Below are 22781 nucleotides of genomic sequence, written 5' to 3'. Positions count from 1 at the left end.
CAGAATTAAATATAAAGAGAGAATCCTAAAAGCCGCAAGAGAATGTCAAGTTACATACAAAGGAAACCCCATAAGGCTATCAGCTGACTTCTCAGCAGAAACCTTAGAGGCTAGAAGAGAATGGCATGATATATTTAAAGTGCTAAAAGGAAAAAACTTACAGCCAAGAATACTCTACCCAGCGAGGTTATCATTCAAAATGGAAGGAGAAATCAAAATTTTCCCAGATAAGCAAAAATTAAAGGAGTTTGTCACCAAGAAACCAGTGCTACAAGAAATGTTAAAGGGACTGATTTAAGGGGAAAAGAGAAGACCGCAAATAGGAAAAATTATCTATTTCCATGATTAGAACGTAATGGATACAAATACACAAAAAAGAGGTTAGATGTGATATCAAAAACATAAAAGGAGGGAGGAGGGGAGTTAAAGAGTACAGCTTTCAGACAGAGGTCAAACTAAAGTGACCATCAATTCTGTATAGAAGAAGAAAGGAACAGAGAAGGACTACTAAAACACTGAGAAAAAAAAAAAAGTTAAAAAATGGCAGTAAGTACATACTTATCAATAGCTACTTTAAACGTCAATGGACTAAATGCTCCAATTAAAAGGCATAGGGTGGCTGACTGGATAAAAAAACAAGACCCATGTATATGCTGCATACAAGAGACACACTTCAGACCTAAAGACACTCACAAACTGAAAGTGAAGGGATGGAAAAAGATACTCCACGCAAATGGCAATGAAAAGAAAGCTGGGGTAGCAGTACTCATATCAGACAAAATAGACTTTAAAACAAAAACTGTAAAAAGAGACAAAGAAGGGCATTACATAATGATCAAGGGAACAATCCAACAAGAGGGTATAACACTTGTAAATATCGACGCACCCAGTGTAGGTGCACCTAAATATATAAAGCAATTGTTAACAGACATAAAAACAGAAATAGACAGTAACACAATAATAGTAGGGGACTTTAACACTCCACTTACACCAACGGATAGATCATCCAAACAGAAGATCAATAAGGAAACATTGGCCTTAAACGACACACTAGAACAGATGGACCTAGTAGATATATACAGAGCATTCCATCCAAAAACCGAAGAATACACGTTCTTTTCAAATGCACATGGAACATTCTCCAGGACTGATCACATATTAGGCCACAAAACAAGTCTCCATAAATTTAAGAAGATTGAAATAATACCAAGCATCTTTTCTGACCACAACGGTATGAAACTAGAAATCAACTATAGGAAGAAAATCAGAAAAGCCACAAATATGTGGGGATTAAACAAAATGCTACTGAACAAGGACTGGGTTAACGAAGAAATCAAAGAAGAAATCAAAAAATACCTGAAAGACAAATGAAAATGGAAATACGACATGCTAGAATTTATGGGATACAGCAAAAGCGGTTCTAAGAGGGAAGTTTATAGTGATACAGGCCTATCTCAACAAATACGAAAAATCTCAAATAAACAATCTAACAGTGCACCTAAAGGAACTGGAAAAAGAAGAACAAACCAAGCCCAAAATCAGTAGAAGAAGGGAAATAATAAAAATCAGAGCAGAAATAAATGAAATAGAGACCAAAAAAACAACAGAAAAAATTAATAAAAGCAAGAGCTGGTTCTTTGAAAAGATCAACAAAATTGAAAAATCTTTAGCTAGACTCTACAAGAAAAAAAGAGAGAAGGCACAAATAAGTAAAATCAGACATCAAAGAGGAGAGGTTACAACAGACACCTCAGAAATACAAAAGATTATAAGAGAATACTATGAAAAGCTATATGCCAACCAATTCGACAATCTGGAAGAAATGGATAAATTCTTAGAATCATACAACCTTCCAAAACTGGATCAAGAAGAAGTAGAGAATTTGAATAGACCAATCACCAGTAAGGAGATTGAAACAGTAATCACAAACCTCCCCAAAAATAAAAGTCCAGGACCAGACAGCTTCCCTGGTGAATTCTACCAAACATTCAAAGAAGACTTAATACCTATCCTTCTCAAACTCTTCCAAAAAATTGAGGAGGGGAGGAAGCTCCCTAACTCATTCTACGAAGCTGACATTACCCTGATACCAAAACCAGACAAGGACAACACAAAAAAAGAAAATTACAGGCCAATATCACTGATGAACATTGATGCAAAAATCCTCAACAAAATACTAGCAAATCGCATACAACAATACGTTAAAAAGATTATACACCATGATCAAGTGGGATTTATTCCAGGGATGCAGGGATGCTTCAACATTCGCAAATCAATCAACGTGATACACCACATTAATAAAATGAAGAATAAAAATCACAGGATCATCTCAATAGATGCAGAGAAAGCATTTGACAAGATACAGCGTCCATTTATGATAAAAACTCTGAATAAAATGGTTATAGAAGGAAAGTACCTCAACATAATAAAGACCATATATGAGAAACCCACAGCTAATATCATCCTCAATGGTGAAAAACTGAAAGCCATCCCTCTAAGAACAGGAACCAGACAAGGATGCCCACTGTCACCACTCCTATTGAACATAGTACTGGAAGTCCTAGCCAGAGCAATCAGTCAAGAGAAAGAAATAAAAGGGATCCAAATTGGAAAGGAAGAAGTGAAACTGTCACTATTTGTAGATGACGTGATTTTATATATAGAAAACCCTAAAGAATCCACCAGAAAACTTTTAGAAGTAATAAACGAATACGGTAAAGTTGCAGGATAAAAAATCAACATACAAAAATCAGTTGCATCTCTGTACACTAACAACGAGGTAGCAGAAAAGAAATTAAGAATACCATCCCATTTACAATTGCAACAAAAAGAATAAAATACCTAGGAATAAACTTAACCAAAGAGGTGAAAGATCTGTACACCGAAAACTATAAAACATTGCTGAAAGAAATTGAAGAAGACACAAAGAAATGGAAAGATATTCCGTGCTCTTGGATTGGAAGAATTAACATAGTTAAGATATCCATACTTCCTAAAGCCATCTATAGATTCAATGCAATCCCTGTCAAAGTTCCAAAAACATTTTTCACAGAAATAGAACAAAGAATCCTAAAATTTATATGGAACAACAAAAGACCCCGAATAGCTAAAGGAATCCTGAGAAAAAAGAACAAAGCTGGAGGTATCACACTCCCTGATTTCAAAATATGCTACAAAGCTATAGTAACCAAAACAGCATGGTACTGGCACAAAAACAGACACACAGATCAATGGAATAGAATTGAAAGCCCAGAAATAAACCCACACATCTATGGACAGCTAATCTTTGACAAAGGAGCCAAGAACATACAATGGGGAAAAGAAAGTCTCTTCAACAAATGGTGTTTGGAAATCTGGATAGCCACATGCAAAAAAATGAAAGTAGACCCTTACCTTACACCATACACAAAAATTAACTCCAAATGGATTAAAGACTTGAATGTAAGACCTGAAACTGTGAAACTTCTAGAAGAAAACATAGGCAGTACGCTCTTCGACATCGGTCTTAGCAACATCTTTTCAAACACCACATCTGACCGGGCAAGAGAAACAATAGAAAAAATAAACAAATGGGACTACATCAAACTAAAAAGCTTCTGCACAGTAAACGAAACCATCAACAAAACGAAAAGACAACCTAACAATTGGGAGAAGATATTTGCAAACCATACTTCTGATAAGGGCTTAATCTCCAAAATATATAAAGAACACATGCATCTCAACAACAAAAAAACTACCAACCCAATTAAAAAATGGGCAAAAGACCTGAACAGCCATTTCTCCAAAGAAGATATACAAATGGCCAACAGACACATGAAAAGATGTTCAAAATCACTAACTATCAGGGAAATGTAAATCAAAACTACAATGAGATATCACCTCATGCCCATCAGAATGGCTATAATTAACAAGACAGGAAAAAACATGTGTTGGAGAGGACGTGGAGAGAAGGGAACTCTCATACACTGCTGGTGGGAGTGCAAACTGGTGCAGCCACTATGGAAAACAGTATGGAGATTCCTCAAAAAATCAAGGATAGAACTACCATATGATCCAGCTATTCCACTGCTGGGTATTTATCCAAAGAACTTGAAAACACCAATTTGTAAAGGTACATGCACCACTGTGTTCATTGCAGCGTTATTCACAATAGCCAAGACTTGGAAGCAACCTAAGTGCCCATCAAGGGACGAATGAATAAAGAAGATGTGGTATATATACACAATGGAATACTACTTAGCCATAAGAAATGATGAAATCCAGCCATTTGTGACAACATGGATGGACATTGAGGGTATAATGCAAAGTGAAATAAGTCAGAGGGAGAAGGTCAAACACCATATGATTTCCTTCATTAAGTAGTAGATAATAACACCAATAAACAAACACATAGGGACAGAGATTGGATTGGTGGTTACCAGAGGGGAAGAGGGGAGGGAGGAGGGTGAAAAGGATAATTCGGTACATGTGTGTGGTAATGGGTTGTAATTAGTATTTTGGTGATGAACATGATGTAATCTATGCAGAAATAGAAGTACAATGATGTACACCTGAAATTTTTACAATGTCATAAACCAATGTTACTGCAATAAACAAAAAATTAAAAAAAAACTTTATACAAATTATAATGAAATATATAATTATTTGTATAATATCTCTATCCCCTCTACAGTGGAAACTTCATGAATTCCATGGTTATTATGGTTTTGTTCACCGTTCTATTCCCAGCACTTGACATATTGCCTGGCACATAGTAGGAATTATTGATATGGCCAGACTGAATATTGCTGAGAATTTCTTGTGCAGGAAGTCTCAGCAAATCTCTTACTGGAGAAAAATTGTACATCTATTGAGGCATTTGTTATTTTCTGATGGCCATAGTAGACACAGTCTTAATCATAGTAGCTAATTCATTTCTCATTTTTAGCTGTTATTGCTCCACAACTCACTCCTACCTAAACCAATGATATCTATGGACTTGAAAAGAGTATTTGTTGGCAATTTTGTCTGGGTGATCTCAGAAGTCTACAGTTCCCTATCAAGGCTGTGGAATTCTCTTCTGCTGGAAGATTGATATAATTAGGAACAACTCTTGGATTCCTCAAGGGGCTTTTATGCTGGTAGCTGAGTCATGGATCTTACTGACTAATCCCTGAAAGGTACCATGAAAAGAAATTCTATCAGTAGGTTGATAGTGGATACAAACTTGGGATCTATACTAACTTTAAGCCATAAAAGCAGAAACTCGAGTATCCTTGAGCTAATTGAAAAGTCAGTGCATTTAGAAGAATAAAGGAGAAATACCTCATTCTTAGCAGTGCAAAGGAACTTTTGGCAGAACTTTATTGCACAAAAATTACCCCTGAGAGAGCTATGGCTTCATTGCCACTGGGTCCACAAGCAAGGGGTGGTTGTGTAAGTATTACCTGCCAAGGAGGCTGCTTCTGAGGATGGACGTTCTGAAATCTGGAAGAGCCTCTTGAAAAAGTATGCTGATGATCACTCTACGTACTCCAAAATCCTTTATTTCACATACATGCACATATATACACACAACCCCGAGAGGATATTAGAATGTGTTGATGAAGGCAGAGCTAAAAGTATAGAAGAACACATTGGCAAACTTAGATATGAGTGGTAATGGACCAAGGAGAGCCTGTTGAGCCAGGACTGGCGTTTGGGAATAACCGGAGGGGTCAAATCCAATCAGCTAAGGCAAAAAGAAGCAGACAGTTGTCATCAGCCATGTGGAAAGGATGTGCCAAGTCAGGAAGGTCACAAAACAAAAGTAGCTAAACTGAGGAGGTATAGAAAACCTCTGCTTAGGAGGGGTCTTCTGTTCTCTGGTGCTTCATCCTTTGCTGTGAGTATGTACAGACCTGGGCCCTTGTCACACGTTGATCATGGCTAGAAAGGACACAGAAGTCTGCCTTCCTGAAAACTTCCAACTTAAAAAATGTTTTGTAGGTTAATATTAGATTTTTTTGGTTGATTGCTTGGTTGACCTACTTATTAATGATAGGGTCAAAAATTTCTTCTCCATGGCTGGTTTTATCCTGATGGACCAGCAATGGCTCTAAAACCAAACCTTCCATGACGACTCCCCACTTCCACCAAGCTAAATTAGTGACCCTCCTCTGTAATATCATAGAAGATTATAAATCCATCTGTCATAGTATTTACCACACTGGGTTGAAATTATCTGTTTACAGTCCATCTCTCTCTCAAAACAGAACCTATTTTGAGATGGTGATCTTGTTTTCTTCTTGGTATCGCCAGTACCATTACACATAAGCCATTCAATTTTGTTATTTTTGTTGGGTATGACTTTCTAAAAGTACATGCCTTTTAAAAATTGCTATTAATTTCCTATTTTCTATAAATTCTGAGTCACCTGCCCATATCAGTAGGTTTGTGAGGTTGGTTTTAGATGTCACAAAAACACTTTATCTACATTGTCATTCACACGGAGTCCCTGCAGGAGTGGAATTTCACATTCAGGACTAGGAGTCTGTGTGTGGTTTATGTACAAGATGACAGATTTGACTCTGGAGGGGAAGAAGAAAGAGTATGATATCTTGCAAGTAACTTTTTTTTTATGGATAAGGAAACAGAGGCCTGAGTGGAAGCCACATTTGAGCAAAGGACTTTTAATAAGAATAGCAACTACTTTGTGTTACTTGGACCCAATATTAGCACTAAAAGGATGCTGGGACAATAATTCTGGAAAAATAGATGATTTGAATTTTTATCCAAAGAGAAATATGCATTTTATATTTAGGTCTAAGATCCATTTTGAGTTAATTGTTGTGAAGATTATAAGATCTCTGTCTAGATTCCTTTTTTTTTTTTCCTTTTTTACATGTTAATGTCTAGTTGTTCCTTCACCATTTGTTGAAAAGACTATCCTTGCTCCATTGTATCGCCTTTGCTTCACTGTGAAAGATCAGTTCACTATATCTATGTGGATCTATTTCTAGGCACTCTAAAATATAGATGACCTTGGGTATGGTGATGAGTTTTTAGATACAACACCAAAGGCATGATCCATGAAAGAATTGATAAGCTGAATTTCATTAAAATTAAAAACTTCTGCTCGGTGAAAGATAATGTCAAAAGAATGAGAAGACAGGCCACAGATTGGAAGAAAATATTTGAAAAAGATATATCTGATAAAGGAGTCTTATCCAAAATATATAAAGAACTCTTAAAATTCAACAATAAGAAGACAAACAATCTGAATAAAAAATGGGCCAAAGATTTTAACAGACACTTCACCAAAGAAGATATACAGATGGCAAATAAGCATACAGGAAGATGCTCCACATCAAATGTCATCAGGGAAATGCAACTTAAAACAACAATGAGATGCCACTACACACCTATTAGAACGGCCAACATACAGAACTCTGAAAATACCAAATGCTGGCGAGGATGTGGAACAACAGGAACTCATTCACTGCTAGAGGGAATGCAAAATGGTACAGCCACTTTGGAAGACTATTTGGTGGTTTTCTACAAAACTAAATACACCCTTACCATTTGACCCAGTAATCACACTCCTTTATATTTATCAAGACTTGGAAGCAACCAAGATGTCCTTCAGTAGGTGAATGGATAAATAAACTGCAGTGCATCCAGATGATGGAATATTATGCAGCACCAAAAAGAAATGAGCTAATAAGCCGTGAAAAGACATGAAGGAAACTTAAGTGTATATTACCAAGTGAAAGAAGCCAATTTGAAAAGGCTACATACTATATGATTCCAACTAAATGACATTCTATAATGGGCAAAATTATGGGGACAGTAAAAAGATCAGTGGTTGCCAGGGGTTAGGGTGGGGAGGGGAAAGCTCCGTGGACAGGGATGACTAGGCAGAGCCCAACAGATTTTTAGGGCAGTGAAAATACTCTGTATTATACTATAATGATGGCTATATATATCATTGTACTTTTGTCCAAACCTATAAAAATGTACAACACCAAGAAAGAACCCTAGGAAAACCATGGACTTTGGGTATTTATGATGTGTCAATGTAGGTTCACCAATTGTAACAAATGTACCACTCTGGGGGGGATGTTGAAAATGGGGGAGGCTATGTATGTCAGGGGTAGGGAGTATATGGGAATTCTTTGTACTTCCTGTTCAATTTTGCTGTGAACCTAAAACTTTTCTAAAAATATAAAGTTTTTTTTTAAAAAAAAAAAAAGCTCAATAATAAAAGAAAAATGTCAATTTTTTTTTTAAAAAAAAGAGAAATATGCATTTGATAATTTGGCTCAGCGGCACCATACACTCATACTGACCATCTAGCAAAATTTTCTGCTCAGATCCCCCAAATAAGGGACAGGCCTCTGCCATGGTGCTTCTTCAATAATGGACACATTTATGTGTATTTTGTCTGGAATGTGCATAGCTCACTAAACCAATAACAATAACTGACAATAAAGAAAACAGAATGTCTCCCTTAAGCTTTGAACTTTCATTGGCATTGGAAAAACACTATAGACACTTTCAGGCCCTAGGGAGGCACTTGCATATATTGACCCAAATAATCCACAGCAATATTGTGAGATAGAAAGTATTATCCCTTTTTACAGATAAGGAAATTGAGGATCAGAGAAGTTAAAGAACATGCCCAAGATCACACAGCCAGGAAGTGATGAAGCTGAGATTTGAACCCAGGTCTGTATGACCCCAAATTCGTGTGTTGTCGAGCTGGTCATCATTTAGAGTTTCATATTTGGTCTAGAGGACAATAAAGTTCAATGAGAAGATACTGAGTAGCTGAAACAGTGGGCAGAGAACAACCCAGAGTCTACACAGTCTGAAGACTTGAGCATTAAGAAAAGGAGGTGGCATTCATGGCTAAAACACCAGTTGGAGGAACTGGCAATCTCAAAATTTTAAAGATTTTGCCCTTTTAGAAGACAATTTGGCAATAAATTTCAAGAGCCATAAAAATTTCATAGCCTTTAATTCAGTTATTATACTTCTGGAAATCTATCCTAAGGATATAATCCAAAATATGGAAAAGCTACATGCATAACCATGTTCATCCCATTGATTTTTGTAATAGAAAATGAGAGGGAGAGATGAAGAAGAAGGGGAAGAAAGAGGAGGAGGAAGATAGGAGAAACAGGGCGAGAGAGAGAGAAAGAAAAGAAAAGCAGACAACTTATTTATATTGCATCAGTCTTATTCCTTCGGGGAAGTGAGATGGCAAATGCATTTATGAGAGCGTACCAAGGTACCTGGATACAAGATCAAACAAGACTACAAAAATAATTAATATACAAATATACATAATATATACAAAAATAATGTTATTGAATAATAATTATAAAAGTTACATATAGTAAAATATTCAGTTTACAACCCTACCAAAAGATATAAAGTATCTACGAATTAGATGAGCTAAAGATATGCAAGATCATTACGGAGAAAATTGCAAAGTATTAGAGAAGCACATAAAACAAAATCCCCATGAGTGATAGGATTCAATATCTTTAAAATGCCAATGCTTCCCAAATTATCTGTAAATTCAATGCAAGTTGACTCCAAATCCCAGCAATATTTTTTCAAGAAACTTCAACTTTCACTGGGATTACTCTCCAGAAAAAATTCTTGCAAGTTTTTATAAGATGTTCATTATAACTATGTTTATAACAGTAAAAAGTGATGGATTATAAGAAGTGAAAAATAAATATTGTGATCTCTAGGGTTAGCACTAAAACAATAATGAAAGCATGACTTACAAGCTAATTGAGGGTATGGAAAAATAAAAACAATCAGTGAAAAATTTTAAATGGAGTTTAAAATTGAATAATAAGAAAAGAATAATCAATGACATAACTGATACTAAAAATATTTATTAGTAATACAAAAGAACTGATAAGACAAACACTAAGATAATTAAATTCCATATACATAATTACGTTGAGTATAGACAAACTAAATACTCCAATTAAAAGATAAAGATTGTCAGACTGGCTAAAAAGCCAAAAACAACTACATGTTACTTCTAAGAGACACATCTTAAAGGTAAGAACAACCAAAAAGGAAAAGAGTTTGAATGTAAAAGAATAGAAAACTATTTAATGAAAACACAACAGAAAGAATGCCAATGGAGTGATACAGATACCAGACAAAGTAGACTTAAAAAAAACTTTTACTCGAGATTGAAAGGGATTGTCATATTTATAAAATTTTAATATAAAAAGAATCAATCTAAAAGAAAAACATAATTCTAATTATAGTTAGAGATTTTAACACATCTCTCTCATAACATGTTTTTTTAACCTATTTCACCCATTTTGCCCCCCCCACCACACCCCTACCATGTCTCTGGCAACCACCAATCTGTTCTCTGTATCCAAGAGCTTGGTTTTTTGTTTGTTTAAATTCCACATATTTGTGAGATCATATAGTATTTGTCTTTCTCTGTCTGACTTGTTTCACTTAACATAAAGCCCTCAAGGTCCATCCATGTTGTCACAAATGGCAAGATGTCCTTCTTTTTATGGCTAAATAATATCCCATTGTGTACATATAAATATACCACAATTTCTTTATCCATTCATCCATGGATGGACACTTAGGTTGCTTCCCTATCTTGGCTATTGTGAATAATGCTACACTGAACATGGGGGTGCATATATCTTTTTGAGTTAGTGTTTCTGTTTTCTTTGGATTAATACTCAGAAGTAGAATTTCTGGATCAGATCATAGTTCTATTTTAATTTTTTGAGGAGCTTCCATATGTTTTCTATAGTGGCTGCATTAATTTACAGTCCCAACAATAGTGCACATTTTTAAAATAGATACAATCAGTAGATATGGAGAAGACTTTTAAAGCATAATTAGCAAATTTGATCTAATTGAAGTATATAAAATTCTATGAGTAACTACTGTAGATTACACATTATTTTAAAGTACATGTGGAATATTTAATAAAATAGCCCATTTCCTGGGCCATAAAGAAAGTCTCAGCAAATTTCAAAGCATAAAATTATCTTGAGCATATTCTCTGACAATTAAGCTAAAAACAGTAACAGAAAGATAACTAGAAAATTCCAAAATATTTGTAAATGTTCGTTACACTCCTAAATAACAAATGGATCAAAAAATAAATAAGAATACAAGTTACAAAATATTTTGAACTGAATGATAGTGAAAATAAGATATTAAAATTTGTGGGATTCAGGGCAGGCCCCGTGGCTTAGCGGTTAAGTGCTCGCACTCCGCTACTGGCGGCCCGGGTTCGGATCCCGGGCGCGCACTGACGCACCGCTTGTCCGGCCATGCTGAGGCCATGTCCCACATACAGCAACTAGCAGGATGTGCAGCAATGACATACAACTATCTACTGGGGCTTTGGGGAAAAAAAAAGAGGAGGATTGGCAATAGATGTTAGCTCAGGGCCGGTCTTCTTCAGCAAAAAGAGGAGGATTAGCAAGGATATTAGCTCAGAGCTGATCTTCCTCACAAAAAAAAAAAAAAATTGTGGGATTCAACTAAAGTTTTGCTTAGAGGAAAAGATATAGAAGAAATAAATATATCAAAAAAGGACTGAAAATCAATTATCTCAAGAAGCTAGAAAATGAATGACAAATTATATCCAAGCAAAACAGAAGGGAGGAAATAATGAAGAGCAGAAATGAATTAAATTAAAAACAAATATAATACAGAAAAATTTGACATAGTTAAAGTTAGTTCTTTGTAAATGCTGATAAAAATTGATAAACCTCTAGCAAGACTAATCAAAAAAAAAAAAGAGAAAGGGAAACAACATAAACTACTAACATGGGAAATGAAAAGGGGAACATCACTACAGATCCTATAGAGATACTGTAAAGATAATAGAAGGACATAATAAATAACTTATGCCAAAGACAGGACATTTAGATAAAATAGGGAAATACTAATTACCAAACCTGAGACAAGAAAAAACAGAAATCTGAAAAATTTTATCTATTAAATAATTTGAACTCATAATAAAGATTTTTCCACCAAGAAATTCCAGTTAAGAGGGCTTCATGTGAACTCCTCAAAATATATATTGTAGTAGGTTGAATAGTGTCCCCCTAAAATTCATGTCCACCTAGAACCTCAGAACGTGACCTTATTTGGAAATAGAGTCATTGTAGATGTAATTATTAAGATGAGCTCATAGGATTGGGTGGATTAGGGTGGGCCCTGAATTAAATATGACTGGTGTTTTTATAAGAAGACAAGAGATCCAGATACACAGAGATTAACATGTGACAACAGAGGCAGAGATTGGAGTGGTTTGTCTACAAGGCAAGGAATGCCAAACATTGCCAACGACCACCAGAAGGCAGAAAGAGACAAGGAAGGATCCTCCCGTAGAGCCTTTAGAGAGAGCACGGCCTTGCTGAAACCTTGATTTATTTCTAGCCTCCAGAACTGTGAGAGAATAGATTTTTGTTTTATTTTGTGGTCATTTGTTATGGCAGCCCTAGGAAACTAAGATATTTATGGAATAAATATTGATGATCTAATTCAAACTCTTTCAGAGTACAGAGAGAGAGAACTCTCCAATTTGTCCTACCAGGATGTGATATATGTGATACCAAAACTGACAAAGATACTATAAGAAAGGAAAGTTAAAAGTCAGTATCACTCAGAAACATAGACACAAAAATCCTAAACAAAATGTTAGAAAATTGATTCCAGGAGCAGCAATCAATTTCAATATTTGTTACTGCATTAACAGAATAAAGGAGAAAAAAACACAATCTTTGAAATAATGCATAAAAGACATTTGGTAAAATTCTACAGACATTCATGAAAAAAGTTTTACCACGCTGAAAATAGAAAGGAATTTTCTTAGTTTGGGAGAAGGAATAGGAATAGGAAGGAGGGAGGGAAGGAAGGAAGGAAGTCTTAAAGCAAGTACGATACTTCATGTTGAAATATTGAAAGCTTTCTCCCTGAAATCAGAAATGAGACAATGACAATTATTTCTGCAACTGCTAATAAACAGTATATTGAAGGTTCTGATCAGTGTCACAAGGCAAAAAAGAAAGAAAAAAATAGGAAAAAGATTTAAATGGAAAAAAAAAGTCATATTTGCAGATAACGTGATTGTATTTATAGAAAATCCAAAATAACCTATAGATGAGCTATTGGAATTTAAAATTAATAATTAAATTTAGAAAATGTTGCTGAATTCAAGGTCAAAATTCAAAAATCATTATATTTCTATGAACTAGCAACAATTAGAAAATAAAATTTATAAAATGGTATTATTTACATAACAGGGAAAAATTATAAAATACTGTGATGGTTAATTCTATATATCATCTTGACCGTCCACAGGGTGCCCAGATTTTGGGGTGTGTCTGTAAAGATGTCTCTGGATGAGATTAGCATTTGGATTGGTGGAATCAGTAAAGTAGATTGCCTTCCACAATGTGGATGGGCATCATCCAGTTCCTCGAGGGCCAGAAAAGAACAAAAGGCAGAGGAAGGAAGAATTTGCCCCTTTTTTCTTTCACCTCACTACTTGAACTAGGACATCTCATCTCATCTGGTCCTGCCCTCGGACTATCATTTACATCATTGGCTCCCGTGGTTCTCAGGCCTTTGAACTCGAACATATTTACTTTGGACTTTATACCACTGGCTTTCTTCGGTCTCCAGCTTACAGATGGCAGATGGTAAAACTTACCAGCCTCTATAACTGAGGGAGCCAATTCCTCATAATAAATAAATAAATAAATAAATCATATGTATATATACACACACACACACACATATATATGAATCCTGACTAACACAAATATCCTAGGAATAAATCTAATGAAACAGAACTACAAAATAGTATTGAGGCTTTCATTCTGCTTAGGGTGTAGCAAATATCTACAGAAATTCATTCGAACCTTGGAGTACCTATGGAGTTTGTTTTACTTTAAGAGTTAATTTATCAGGTCTGAGTTGCTCAAATGTTCATGTTCCCACAAAGGGCCTATTTTCATGACTGGTCTTTGGCTGGCTTCTGGGAAGAGATCTTGGAATGTTCTGATAAAAGTGTTTTGCACACTCAGGACTTTGAACCAATTTGTCTAGATAGTTTGTGCAAACCATGTGATTTGTGGTAAACACCTGCTTTCCTTCTAGAGTCCTGAGGCTTCAGTAACTACAATTAGTCATGAAGACATTATATGCCTACGTGACTGACCACTGATAAAAACACTGGGCTCCTAGGCTCAGGCCAGCTTCCCAGGGAGACAACATTTTGCATATGTTGTCACTATTAGTTGCTAGAGAAATTAAGTATGTCCTGTGCAGCTCCTCTGAGAGAGGACTCTTTGACACTTACATCTGTTTTCTTCCAAATTTCACCCCATGTGCCTTCCTTTTCCCTTTGCTGATTTTTCTTTGTATCATTTTGCTGTAAAAAACTGTAACCAGAAGTTGTATACCAACTTCTGAGTCTTGTGAGTCTTTCTAATGAGTCACCAAGTCTGGAGTGGCCTTTGAGATCTCTGATGCAGACCCAAACAATGAGAATAAGCTATAAAACCTATAAAAATCAGTTTATAAAAACTCAAAGTTAGGGTCATAAAGAAACCTAGTGACTTAAAATTCAAGAAACCTCAAGTTCTTTTTAGAAAGGAATAGATTGATAGCTGCTTTTATCTTTGGCAGAACGGCAAAAGGAAGAGAAAGCTACTATAGGCATGGTTAAAAAAAAAACTGCCAAAGTTTTAACACATTTTTAAAGGACAAGTATGAATTAGTATGATGGTTTAGTTTGCACTCACCTGTCAACTCTTGTCCACAGTTCTTCATCACTTGCTCATGAGAATGATTGAGGGCAGAGCATGAGCACTGAGATAGACCCTCCCTGAGTCACAGGCCTAAAGGGCTTATTAATATATGAGGGCAGGGCAGGAGAAGTGAAAGACACCCACAGGTACTCCAGGCCTTACACTGAGCATGAAACAACAACAGTCAATGACTAGAGGAGAGCAGGAGAGATGAGACATATCTTCCAGGCAATCAGATCCCAAGTCCTGATGAAAGAAAGGTTCTGATAACATACTCAATTAATTTGAAACTTGTGATGATGCTAACTTAAAAAAAAAACAACATAGCAACAACTAGATTTAGTTTAACTGTAAACTAAATTGGCTTATCACCTGACTCAAAGAAGAAGAGGCATGCTCTTTTCTGGGTGTGTATTAGTTTTCTAGGGCTGCTGTAACAAATTACCATAAACTAGGTGTCTTAAACAATAGAAATTCATTGTCTTACAGTTCTGGTGGTTAGATGTCTGAAATCAAGGTGTTGGCAGGGCCTTGCTCCCTCCGAAGGCTCCAGGGAAGAATCTTATCTTGCCTCTTTCAGTTTCTGGTAGTTGCTGACAATCTTTGGCTTTCCTTATCTTGTGGCAGCGTAACTCCAATCTCTGCTTCTGTCTTCACATTGCCTTCTTCCATGAGAGTGCCTCTCTTTTTCTGAGTGTCTGTCTCTGGAAAAAGATACCAGCCATTGGAATTAAGGCCCACCCTAATCTAGTATGACCTCATCTTAATTTGATTACATCTTCAAAGACCCTATTTCCAAATAAGGTTACACTCACAAGTACCAGAAATTAGGACTTTAAAATATCTTTTTGGGGGAGACAATTCAACTAACAACAGGGTATAGATTTTATTCACTTAAGTCCCTACTGCTCTTTTACTCACAATGTTTTGCATTCACTCACAAATTATGAGACACGTGAAGAAACAAGAAAATGTGGCCAGTCATCAAGAGAGAAAATAATCAAGAGAACCAGATATAGAATGACCCAGATGCTGAGATTATCAAACAGAAACTTTAAAGTAACTATAACTATATTACAGAATCTAGTGGAAAGTGTGGATAACATGTATGAACAGATAGGTAATTTCAAGAGAAACATTAAAACTATAAAAAAAAAAAGCCAAATGAGAATTCTGAGATGAAGAATTATTTTTATGGGCTTATATGCAGAGTGGTTATAGCACAGAGGAAAAAAAATCAATGAACATGAAGATAGTTCAGTATAAATAATTTAATCTGAAACACAAATGGGAAAAAGAGTTAAAAAACACAAAAGAAGATCAGAGATATGTAGAGCAATACTTAACATATGTGTTACTGAAGGCCTAGAGGAGAAAAAAGAAAATAGATCAGAAGATTTTTAAAGATATAATGACTAACAATTTTCCAAAATTGATGAAAGAAATCAAATATACAGATCCAAGAAGTTTAGAAAATTCAAAGAAGGATAAATATTGTGAAAACCACAGTTGGGCACATCATATTTAATTTGCTGAAAATCAAAGACAAAAAGAAAAATCTTAAAGGCATTCAGAGAAAAAAGACACATTATACACAAAACAACAGTAAGAATGAAGACTGACTTCTGATCAGAAACTATGGAAAACAGAAGACAATGCTACATTTTTTAAATATTGAAATTAAAAAACCTGTAAATCTAAGATTCTGTACCCAGCAAAAATACCTGTTAAAAGGGAAGTAAAATAAAGGCTTTTTCAAACAGAAAAAAGGTTGTAAGAATTACTCTCCAGTAGATCTATACCACAAGAAGTGCTAAAAGTTCTTTAGGCTGAAAGGAAGCTTTAAAAGAATAAAGAACACTGGAAAAAGCTAAACTGTTCATAAATATGTATGATTTTACATATAAAAGTATTCTTATTGTGTGTTTACGTATATATATAACTATGTATTATATAAACAAGTATATATTTAAATTTCTTTAAAAGATTGTTTAAAAAATAAGAGAAATGTGAAGTATAGCATATGTAGAAGTAAAATATATGGCAATAAGAGCACAAAGATCAGGAAAATGTTAATTGGAATATACTGTTGTAAAGTTCTTAAGCTGTTTGTGAAGCAAGAAAATATTTGCTGAAGACAGATTTTGATAAATTAAAGATGCATTTGAGATCTCAAGCACTGTGCTGTCCAATATGGTAGCTGCAGCATGTGCCTAGCTCTTCAGCACTTGAAGTATGCCTAGTCAGAATTGAGAGATACTATAAGTGTAAAATATGACCAGATTTCAAAGACTTCATAGAAAAAAAGAACATAAAGTATCTCATTAAAATTTTATATTGATTACATTTGAAATTATTATATTTTGGATACATTGAGTTCAATAAAATATATTAGTAAGATTAATTCCACTTGTTTATTTTTACTCTTTTAATGTGGCTACTAGAATATTTAAAATTATACATGGCCCATATTTATGATTCATACTATATTTGTATTGGATATTACAACTCTGAACAATCACTAAAAATAACATAGAAAAGATTAAATTAAAAGTTAATAGAGGAGATAAAATGAAATACTAAAAATATTCAATTTAATTATAAAAGTCAGGAAAGAAGGAGTAGAGGGAAAAAGAGATAATGGAACAGAAAAAAGTTAACACCAAGATGGTAGACTTCAACACAAGTGTGGCAACAATTACATTAAATATAAATGGACTAAAACTCTGATTAAAAAGTGTAGATTATTATATTGGATAAAGCGTAAGAACCACCCCAACTATATGCTGATTATAAGAAACACACTGAAGGACACATTAATAAACAATGGATTTAAAAGATATACCATTTAAGCATAAAGAAGCTGGTGTGGCTATGTAAATACATCACAGTAATAAAAGTCACAGGTCATGAAGAAGACATACAGTATTAAACGTATACGTACCTAAAAAAAAAAAAGTGGGCAAATACATGAATAAAAAATTGACAAAAGGAATGTAACAAATCTACAGCCAGAGCTGCTGACTTGAAGCTGTTTCTTCCAGTATTAACTTTAAAACATTAGATTTTAAAGATTTGAACACTAACCACCAAATTGACCTAGTTAACATTTATAGATTACTGTATCTAATAACTGCAGAAGACACATTCTTCTCAAGTTTATATGGAACATTCACCAAGATAGACCATATGCTGAGCCATAAAAGAAGTCTTAATAAATTTTAAAGAATCAAAATCATAGAGTATGTTATCTGATCATGACAGTATTAAATTAGAAATCAATAACTATAATATATTTGAAAAAAACCCCAAATATTTATAAATTAAACAAAACATAACTCAGGAGTTAAAGATGATACCACAATGAAAACATTAAAATATATTTTGGACTAAAAGATAATGAAAAACCAATATGCAGGATGCAACTAAAGCACTTCTTGTAAGGAAATGTATAACTTAAAGATCTATGTCAGTAAAGAAGAAAGGGCACAATTGATTTATGCTTCTACTGAAAGGAGCTATATAGAAAGAGGAGTAAATTGAACCCAAAAGAAGTAGAAGAGAAAAAAGAGTAACATGACAGCAGAGATCAATAAAATAAAAAACAGATAGAGAAAATGAACAAAGTCAGAAGTTTTTTCTTTTGAAGAAAATAGAATAATAAAACTGAAAAATCTCTAGCAAGATTGATTGAAAAATAGAGAAAATGCAAATTCCAAATATCAAGAAATAAAGAGGGATTATCACCACGTATGCTATGGAATTAAAAGAATAACAAGTTAATATTATGAACAATTTTATGCTAATAGATTTGTAACATACATTAAATGCATAAATTCCTTGAAAAGGTGTACAAAAACCATCATGAGAAGAAATAGAGAATATAAGTATCCCTATATACATTAAAGAAATTAAATTAGTAATAAAAAAATTCCCACAATAATAACTCCACTCCAAGATGGTTTTACTGGTGAATTCTATCAACCTTTAAAAAAGAAATATCAATTTTTATCCACCCTTTTCAAAAATGGAGGAGACAATACTCTCCAACTCATTCTGTGAGGCCTGCATAGTGCTGATATCTAGACCACAAAAGGTCATTAAGAAAAGTTAATTATTAGGGACTAGTACCCCTCGTGAATATAGACTCAATAATAATTAATGATAATAGCAAATAGAATATAGAAATACATGCAAAGGATAATATGTCATGAACAAGTGAGGTTTTATCTGAAGAACATAAGATTGACTTAATTTACAAAACTCAAACATTATAATTCAGTAGAACAATATAGTACAAGAGAACAATTGTATGATCATTCAAATAGGTATAAAAGTATTTGACAGAATTTACCACCCATTCATGATAAAAATACTCAAAAACTTAGAAGCAATTTTCTCAACATGATAAAGAGTATCTGAGGAAGACCTACAGCTAATAAGATACCTATGTTTGAAATACTGAATACTTTCTCCTAAGATCAGAGTTATGCAAGGATGCCCATTTTTACCCCTTCTATTCAACATTGTACTGGAGGGCCCAGTGACTGCAATCAGGCAAAGAGAAAGAAATAAAAAGGCATAAAAATTGGACAGAAAAACGTAAAACTTCCTTTAATTGGTGCAAATATAGACAAATAGACCAATTGTACTGAATATAATATCTAGAAACAGATCCTAATTTATGACAAAGTTGTCATTGGAACACAGTGGGGAAAGATTAATCTCTTCAATAAATGATGCTAAATCAATTGGCTAACATATGAAAAAAATTACCTTTGACTCCTTCCTCACATCATACACAAAAGTTAACTTCACATGGATTCTAGATATAAATACTAAAGATAAAAGAATAAAGGTTTTAGAAGGCAACATAGGAGAATATCTTAATGACCTTGAGTTAGGCAAAGATTTCCTAAACAGGAGAAAAAGACACTAACCATAAGTGAATAATTGATAAATTGGGAGTCATTAAAAATACACAGTTTCTGGCCATCAAAATAAGCCATTAATGAATAAGTCCAGCCACAGAGAGAAAGAAAGCATTAAAATGCTATACAGCCAAGAAAAAGACTAGTGTCCAAAATATATAAAGAATTCCTACAACTGAACAAGAAAAAAAGAATAACAGATAACCCAATTAAAAATGGGAAAAAAGACGTAGACACTTCAAAAAAGGGAATATTCAAATGACCGATAAATAACCACAAAAATCCCTGACAATATCAAGTGTTGCCAAGACGTGGAACATGCGGAACTCTCGTGCACTTTTGAATGTAAAATTGGTTTAATCACTTTGGAAAACTGTTTGACAGTACCTTTAAAAGCTGAACATTCACAGATCCTATGATCTATCAATTCCATTCCTAGGTTTATACTAACAGAAATGCAGGCATACAAAGACATAGGCAAGGGTGCTCCTGGCCAATAATAGGAAAGGGAGGAAGTAAGAGAGATGATTAGTGCTCAAAATTTAAGGAGGCACTCACTCTCAGGGTCATGAATGTGCCAATGTGATCCTCAGAGTGAGTGCATCTTTAAATTTTGCACCCCAGGCACGTCTCTTGCCTCACCCTAGTCCCAGCTCTATTCCTAGCAGCAGTATTCATAAAAGCCAAAACACCCAAATATCTATCAACTGTAGAATAGATTAGTATACTGTGTTACATTTATAAAATTCACTCTACAGCAGTGAAAAGAATGAACTAGTACTATGCAACAACACGTATCAGTGTCAATCTCACAAGCATAATGTGGAACATAAAAAGCCTGTCATAAAATAGTACATGATTCTATCCACAGAAAATTCAAAAAAAGGCAAAACTAATCAATTTTGATAGTGGTCAGAATGGTGATTAGTTTTGGAGGGGTTACTAATTAAGAGGGTGCACAGAGGAGGCTTCTGGAGTTCTGGTAAAAGTCTGTGCCTCGATCAGGGTGGCAGTTACATAGGTATGTTCACTTAGCAAACATCGACTGAGATGGGTATAGTTATCTTATGTATATGTCATTATATGTCACTTCTGATTTGCTCACTTTTCTAGGTCATTATATGTCATTATATGTCACTTATGATTTGCTCACTTTTCTAGGCATGATTCAATTTAAAAGTTTACAAAACAATAAAACCAACAAGTACTGGAAAATGAAGATCAACTTCTGGATACTGATATATTGAAAAAAAGGAGGATAGGGACTGTAATTGGGGAGGAGTACTGGTGGGCTTTCTCGGTACCTGTAATGTTTCATTTATTTTAAATCATACTGAAAGAAATATGGCAAAATGGTAGAATCTGACAGAGGAAGGCAATGAGTACACAGTTCATTGTTTTATGCTCTACTTTTCTCTTTCAAATGTTTCATACTTTAAAAAAAACCCAACGTGGATAATCTGGAGCTGAGATCTGATCCACTGAGAGGAGAGTTTAACCCACATAATTATCAAAACCTCTTCCAAAATGCTACAAATCTCGGCCTTGCTCAGTAGATTTCTCGTTCTGCTTCCTGCCAAGGCAAAATACGATATTTGTAACAAGCCCTTCAATCTCATTCGAGAAAATCATGCAAAATGAGGAGAGCTTGTTTTAACTTTCCTTTAATATTATAGGTTTTGAAATTGAAGTTTCAGAAAGAATATCCTGCCTGTCTGTGTCTCCTTCAAAGTCTGATATTCCTTGAAAAACAAATTACAAGTGGTTCTGTTTACCTCTCACTGATTCCAAGTCATAGAAAAGATAATAAATAAGATTAACTTTACACTCACAAAGCCCTCTATGTGACAGACTTTCAACTGCAGACACAAAGCTGGAAGAGTTTATTTTCACTCTTGCTTTTGCCTTTTAAGCTCAGTTTTATAAGAAACTACCAGAAATGCTGGGACTTTTCATTACTCCTCAGTTAGCCTTCTGCTCACCTCTACTTAAGACATGGCTTCCTCTCTTTTATTAGAGATAAACTGGCTGGAAATACTCCACCCTCCCCCTTGTCATTGCTGAGAGTAGAAGATCCTCCACAGTACAGGACAAACCAACTGAACAGCCTTCAACAGATACAAACCAGCCTGAGGTTCTGCGTGTAACCTGTGACTGGCTCTGTGAGAAAGCTCTCTGTAAACGTGTTCCTGCTCTCCATTGATTCCAATTCTCTCCTAGCTCTAGGCTCAGTTAAAATGAGGGGGCAAGGAGAGGACATCAGAGATGGATACAAGAGGACATGGTGGCAACTTGACCATATGGAAAGATCGAGATAGGCATGATATAGTGAAAAAAGCAGTGGGCTTACGAGTCAGAAGCTCTGGATTAGAATTCTGTCTTGCAGGGCTGAGCAACCATGAACAAGTAATTTTAAACCCTGAGTCCCTTTCCTCTCTGTGCAAATGAGCATGGTAATGCCTCTCTCTTTCAGGAATTTTACGTGGTTTGCATGCTGTGAAATGTTGAGAATATTACATGGGCATAAGGCAGTAAAAGAAGATGCTTATCATTGGCTCACCTACTAGTCCAAAGCCTTGAAGGCACCATCTAATTTATTTTTAAGGTAGGTTTCATTCTTTTCCCTGTTTTCTCATGAGTCATTACATGTTGGTTTCATTTCTTCCACTTCTTTTCACATCTTCTCAACAGGCCATTTAACATCTTCATAACATACTACAAAGTGTTCAAGTATTTGAGCTTTTGCACTTCTGGGCTTTTCTTTTCAGTTTTGATGTGTCTGAAATGCTATCTTTTGGTTGAAATGAATATATGCCATTCACAAGCAGATCACCAGATGATAGAAACCTCTCAAAAGACAAGTTAACCAGACATTACTGAGTCATGCTGTTCATCAGGATGGTATCAGAAAGGGTCAAGGTTTTGAACAGAAGTGATTATGAACCATAAGTAAGGAAATATTTCCTAGCCCTAAGGCTATGCCACAACCTATGCCAGGCTGCATGCTTTGGAACATCATTGCAGTAAAATCAACAAACTTTATAAGTTT

Source organism: Ceratotherium simum, chromosome 4, assembly GCF_057802395.1.
Source record: "Ceratotherium simum simum isolate JZ-2026a chromosome 4, ASM5780239v1, whole genome shotgun sequence".
Taxonomy (NCBI): Eukaryota; Metazoa; Chordata; class Mammalia; order Perissodactyla; family Rhinocerotidae; genus Ceratotherium; species Ceratotherium simum.
Note: the sequence above shows the minus strand (reverse complement) of the source record.